This window comes from Sus scrofa, chromosome 17, assembly GCF_054392235.1.
Source record: "Sus scrofa isolate SSC_HxYL_T2T_F1_AM1 chromosome 17, Sscrofa_HxYL_maternal_Yorkshire_Landrace_v2.0, whole genome shotgun sequence".
Lineage (NCBI taxonomy): Eukaryota > Metazoa > Chordata > Mammalia > Artiodactyla > Suidae > Sus > Sus scrofa.
In genome coordinates this window covers 49,333,962-49,341,071 of record NC_139399.1, presented here as the reverse complement: position 1 = coordinate 49,341,071, position 7,110 = coordinate 49,333,962, and positions in this window count along the sequence as shown.

The window sequence follows — 7,110 nt, the reverse complement described above, 5'->3', positions numbered from 1 at the left end:
GAGTGTAAATGACTATAACTTTTAGAGAAAGTAATCCGTTAGTATTTATTAAAATTTAAAAGTGCATTTTTTCTCACTCAGCAATTTGGCTTTGAAAATATATCCTACCAAAAATGTATCAGGAATATGGATATTTATTGAACATTATTGTTAGTGGCAAAAATAGGACTTTATTTAACAGTCTATCACAAGGGACTGGTTGAGTAAATTTCGCTACATCCAAACTGAGAAATTTTCCACAGTCACTGAAAAAATCCACTAGATCTGGGAGGGCTGACTTTGAATGTTGTCCAGATATGTTGTAATGTGAAATGTTAAGTTAGAGAGTACTGATATACTATGATCCCATTTCAGAAAAAGAAAAAGAAGGAAGCCCTAGGCTGTGTTTACATATATGTGTATGAGCTTGGCATGACATGTGGAAGAAAATACACCAGGCTCTTAATATTGATTACCTCACAGGCTGAGAATATAAGAGGGCTGGGGAATTATATAGTTATAACATTTCCTTTACTCACTTCCATAGTATATGACTTGCTCTAAAAAAGTGTATTACTCTTACAAATGAATAATTATAAAGTTGACTTTAGACTTAATCAAGAGTGAAAAAGTGTTAAGGGTTGCACTTAGATGCTTTCCAGCTCTAACCACCTTGAGACACCCATCTCCTTTCCCCATCCTTCAATAAAGTCCATTTACATCAAGTATTTAGAGTCGCCCAGAACCATATCATGTCCTTATGGTGATGTTAATTGTAGAATACCCACTTCCAACCCCATGTAGGAGAGACTCAGGGCCCTGAAGTTGCATTTCATGACCAGAATACACGTTCAGATCCTCGCCTACCCTGGAAACTTAACAGGTGAAAAGGCAAAGCAATTTCTATACCCCCTCAAGTTCTCCAAGAGCATCATTACCTGGCTGTGAAACTCACACCCAAGCTCACTTGAGATTCTCTGGAGACTGAGCCATGCTGTATTTCTCAGAAGTCATTTAAGGTATATTCAAGGACTTCAGGTCCCAGGAAGCCCCTCATATCACCACTGTGAGAGCTGCCCATGGAACACACACACACACACACACACACACACACACACACGCACGCACACACACTACAGCAAGATGCTGTCTCAGTCCTTGAGACCACCTCTAGCCCTCCCATTGGCATGCTGTGCTTCTTATGGATGTAAACAGAGTAGACATCCAGGAGCTGAGGTTATAGTGATGCTTCCTCCTTTTTTGCCTCTTTTAACAAAAAATGTGAAATACACAACAATCTGGAAAATTTTATGACCTAAGTGTACAGTTATTTAATAATTCTAAAGTAAACATCTGTGAAACTACCACTCAAATGAGAAAATGGAACATTGCCAGAAACTCCCTATGTGACTATTTTCAATCATGCCTTCATCCTCCTCCCCCTAGAATAAATTACTATTCTATTTGCTATGGTCAATGATTTCCTTGCTTTCTTTTGTAGTTTTGCCATCTTTACATGCACCCCAAAAACAAGATCTTAGTTTTGCCTACTGTGAATTTAATGTGCATAGTCATGTTGCATGTATTCTGTGGTGTCAGTATAAGAAAGATTTGGGAGTTCCTGCTGTGGTGCAGTGGGTTAAGGATTTGATCCCTGGCCTGGGAATTTCCAAATGCCACAGGTGTGGCCAAAAAAAAAAAAAAAAGAAAATTGGTCCATGTCACTGAGTAACTATAGTTCATTCATTTCTTTGTTGTATAGTATTGTATTATATGATGACATCACAATTAATTATTCTACTGATGATGGTTATTTAGGTTGTTTCCAGTTATTATGAGCCATGGGGCTCTGATCATTGTGTATGTGTCTTCCAATGTTGTATATATAACTATGTCTAGAAAGAAGTGAAATTGCTGGAGTTCCCACCCTGGCACAGTGGTTAATGAAACCGACTGGGAACCATGAGGTTGAGGGTTCGATCCCTGGCCTTGCTCAGTGGGTTAAGGATCTGGTGTTGCCGTGACATGTGGTGTAGGTCACAGACATGGCTCGGATCCTGAGTTGCCGTGGCTCTGGTGTAGGCCAGTGGCTACAGCTCTGATTAGACCCCTAGCCTGGGAACCTCCATAGGCCATGGGAGCAGCCCTAGAAAAGGCAAAAAAAAAAAAAAAAAGAAGTGAAATTGCTGGGTCATAGGGCTTGCACATCTTCAGCTTTGCTAGATAACACCCAACTGTTTTATAAAGTGTACAAATTTACACTCCCACAAGCAATGACCGAGAATTGATGATACTCAACCTTCTCATCAGAATTTTATGGATACTCTTCCTCTTTTCAGAGTCTTGAACATACTGATTCTTCTTAGAGCATCCTTTCCCCCTATTTTCTTATTTATCCTGCTAATTCTAAGTGGTCATTAAGGATTCTTCCTCCTGGCAGCCTTCCATAACTCCTCAAATCTGGATTATGTGCTTCCTTATACCCCCATAGCCACCCCCATTGTCCCTTCCATGTATTACATGTGTTGCAACTTCCTATTTACTTATCTGTCTTACCCTCTCCTCCCACTCCCACATACAGAAGACTGAAGGATCCCTGAAGGCAGGGGGTGTATCTTGATCTAATGCAGTGCCCAGCACACAGTATTTGCTCAGTATAAGACTATTGAATGAGTAGAATCCATTTCTCCCCTCAACTCATGACTCCCCTCAACCATCAGGAAGCCAGGTGAGTATTAAAGCTTTTCAGAGAATTGTTGCCAAAACAACAAATAATAACTCTGGGGAAATTAATTGTTAGATCTAGCTCTTTCATTAGAAGCTCATCAAAGGACTGTGAGCCCCCAGGGGGACTCTTAAAAATAAGTAACTGATCAGCATGGAAGAAAGGGCATCCTCTTTCCAGGGCACCCCCCACCACTACCACCACCAACACACAAACAGACACACCTCCTGCGAATTGCTGAGCCTGGCCATTTAACACAGTTATTACCAACTCCCACTTAGTGAATTATGAGAAACAGCCTCGAGAGAGCTTTCAAAGATCTTCAAATGGATGTTTAAAAGCCTGCAGTTTCTCAGACAGGCTCAGCTAATGGCATTTATTACTTGGAGGACAGAGTATTTACATAAAGCTGGATTTTTATTATCATGGTCAGATGGTTCCTGAGAGGGACGGTGGAAGGGAGAAGGGAGAGCGAAGATACAAACATTCTACTTAAATTTGATTTTGATAGGTGTTATCAAACTTAGGGTAGAAGTTAAATAAGGTGATCCTGGGACAGGAGAGGCCAGGTACAGAGAGGGGTACCAGGTTCCCCTAGAACAAGAGGGTCAGCACCCTGGACAGCTCAATATGGCTGTCATTGATCTGTTACTAGGCACACCCTCAGACAGTTCTTTTCTACTAGGGTCCTTCCACTGATGATTTATGAGATGTCCCCTATTTACCCCAGCTTACAGCTACAGTCTGGAGTGAAGATAATCCAGGGTATTCATTATCTCATGGCTTCATCAGTGGTTCTAGGGATTCCTACGTGCTCCTCTGCATGACAGTGGTCATGAATTAAAAACCAGTTGTTGCTGGGTGTTCCCATCATGGTGCAGTGGTTAACAAACCCAACTAGAAACCATGAGGTTGTGGGTTCGATCCCTGGCCTTGCTCAGTGGGTTAAGGATCAGGCATTAAGGATCCATGAGCTGCTGTGTAGGTCACAGATGCAGCTTGGATCCCGAGTTGCTGTGGCTCTGCCATAGGCCAGCATCTACAGCTCCTATTAGACCCCTAGCCTGGGAACCACCATGTGCCATGGGAGTGGCCCTAGAAAAGGCAAAAAGACAAAACAAAGCAACAACAACAACAACAACAACAACAAAAAACAGTTGTTGCTGACTTCAAGGAGTTTAAACTAGTTGTTTACTGCTGGATAATAAACAACCCCCCAAATTTAGAGACATAAAACAATGATTACTTGTTGTGATTCTGCTGATTGGGTGATTCTTCTACTGGCCTTGCCTGGGTAACTTATGCACCTGTAACCAGCCCTGGATCATCTGGTGCTGTGGATAAGTCAGTGAGTGCAAATTTAATGAAGGTGACTTTAGGGATGAGCCTGGAAGATGTGTCTTTCAGGTGGGAAGCATTGAGAAGAACACCTTAGGGAGAAGCGGCAGCGTGTAAGCAAAGTATGAACCAACAGGAGGCCTTTTGGGAGCCTTGAAGATTGGGAAGTGGTTCTGAATGACCAGATCATAAAAGGAAGAATGATTTCAGATAATTCTGGGGAGGTGAATAGGGCCTTGAGTAGCATGTGGGGAACTTAGCCATTATTTTGTAGATTTTGAGGACATCTGGAGTGATTAATATTATTTAAAAGAATAATTATCAAATACCAGGCACATTACTGAGCAATGGAGATACAGCATTATCTCATGTAATTCTTGTCATTATCATCACTTTACACATGAGTAAATTGAGGCTTACCCAGGGTGGCATAGCTAATAAGTGGTAGGAATGACTCAGGATCCATATCGTTGATTTTAGAACTGGTTATCTTATTTTTATTATTATTTTTTTGTCTTTTGCCTTTTCTAGGGCTGCTCCAGCAGCATATGGAGGTTCCCAGGCTAGAGGTCTAATCGGAGCTGCAGCCGCTGGCCTACACCACAGCCACAGCAACTCGGGATCCAAGCTGCATCTGTGACCTACATAGCAGCTCACAGCAACGCCGGATCCTTAACCCACTGAGCAAGGCCAGGGATCGAACCCACAACCTCATGGTTCCTAGTCAGATTCGTTAACCACTGAGCCACAACGGGAACTCCTAGAACTGGTTATTTTAGTTACTGTATTCCATAGCTCTTCTGGGGGAGCTTGGAGCTGGGAGTGGGACAGGTAATGAGCAATGAGGTAAAATTAAATTTTCATTTTAGAGAAAGGGGGGGGCGATTCCATAATTAAGTAAATAGGGGGAACATTGAATTAAACAACGTTTATCAGGTTTCTTTACTGCTGGATTTCTCAGAGTAGTGTGAGATACTAATATGCACTAGAAAGCACGCTCCTTGAGTGCAGGGATTTCTGTCTCTCCTATTGACGTTTCTTTCAATCCTCAGCATCCAGAATGGTGCCAGACAGATAGTAGATGCTCAATAAATGTGCACGGAATTAATTAACTAATATTGAGAATCTCCGAGGGCTTTCACATTCCAAAATTATTTACCTGTAAAAGAGTCCTTTACTATGACATTTTTTTTCCCCCTATTGAGCCTTCAAGGAACAATAACGCAATAGACCACAATTGAGAAATTCAGCCTTGGAGGGCATGAAAATTAAATCAAACTTTTATTGTGCACCCACTGTGTTTCAGACACTCTTTTTAATTCATCCACTCATCCATGCCTTCAGGAAATATGAACCTAAGAGCTTGCCACTCATCAGATCCCTACGAAATACTAGGGGATAGAAAGAAGAAATGCCCCATGCCTTCAGGAAGAACCTAGTCAGGGGGCATTTTCTCATTTTGAATAGGATTTAATTATGTGTAATTTGCAACACTGCTGTGCACATTTCTATCTCATAATCTCATAAAAGACCAGAGGCTCAGAGAGGGAAATGACTTTCCTAAGGGTTTTTTTTTTTTTGGTTTGTTTTGGGGTTTGGGGGTTGTTTTGTGGTTTTTTTGTTTGTTTGTTTTGGGGGGGTTGTTTTTTTGTTTTTGTTTTTTGCTTTTTAGGGCAGAATCTGTGACCTATGGAAGTTCCTGGGCTAGAGGTCAAATTGGAGCTCCAGCTGCTGGTCTACACCACAGTCACAGCAACTCAGGATCCAAGCCAAGTCTGTGACCTATACCACAGCTCATGGCAATGCCAGATCCTTAACCCACTGAGCGAGGCCAGGGATTGAACCCACATCCTCATGGATATTAGTCATTACTGCTGAGCCACAACAGGAACTCTAAGGTCTAAGCAGAGCCAGGTGAAAACTGCTCGCCTCTCACATGATGGACACCCCTCTCTCGATCACTGGTGGAGGAGAGAGAAGCAGGCATGGCTTGGAAGACACCACTCCATCTACACACTAGAATCCTGGACGATCTGGGACCAGACCTGCACTGTCCCTTCCAACAGGCAAACTGAGATTGTCACTATTTGTTCCTGATGTGGGAATAACGCAGTTCTCAGTGGTTTGACCAGGCAAGAGAATTCTGAGGCAGAGAAGCATCTGACCCCAGACCATGACTGAGACTCAGTGGGCGGCTCTTTCCTGCAGAAAGCCATTCCTTAGCCAACACACAGACTTCTTGCTGTGGGAGCAGGTTGAGGTGTGGGGCCAGTCCTCCCATCATCAAAGGGTCCTACTCCCTGTGGTCACACAAGCACACACGTATATGACCACACACATAGGCAGAGACGTCACAGCCAGGTACACAGAGACTAAACCGCATAGGGCACTAAAATGCATGCACCCACAGAGCACAACCACACAGATGCCCCACAAAGGGATCTGCACACACATGCACAGTTGCATACGTGATAGCCATCCCTCACTCTGGGGACTCCATGCTGAAGTCCCTGCCTGGAGGGAGAGGGAAGAAGGTGACTGGAGACAAGCTAAGGAAGGGGACCAATGCAGAGTAGGTCCATGGGAGCCAGTGACATGTTGCCCCTAGATCTGGCATCTCCAGCCCAGGCTGGCATCTTTAGAAGGTCTCTCCTTCCAGCCAGAAGTTGTCCATTGCACCACTGGTTGTAGGGCCCCAGCAGACTTGGCCTCTTGGAGATGCCAGCTCTTATAACAAAGTAATCAGCTTGACAAGTAGAAGAACTTAAAAGAGGTTTCCCAGGGTCAGGGGTACTTGTTCAATCCCATTCAACATCCCTGAAATACGTTGAGTTAACGCCACCGTTTTGGGAGTCAGAAATGTCACATCACTTATTTCCTAAAATCAGATGTGATCAGTTTCAAATCCCCATCCAGTTGGCCAAGAAGAAAATTCAAGTAATCACAGCCAAGCTCCCTCCCCCTCACCTCCTCCTCTGCCAGCTGAATTGAGGTCATAAGCCTTTTCATTCAGAGCAGATCATTTCGGGAGAATCTGTTCCCACCGGTCTCTGTTAAAATGCTCATTG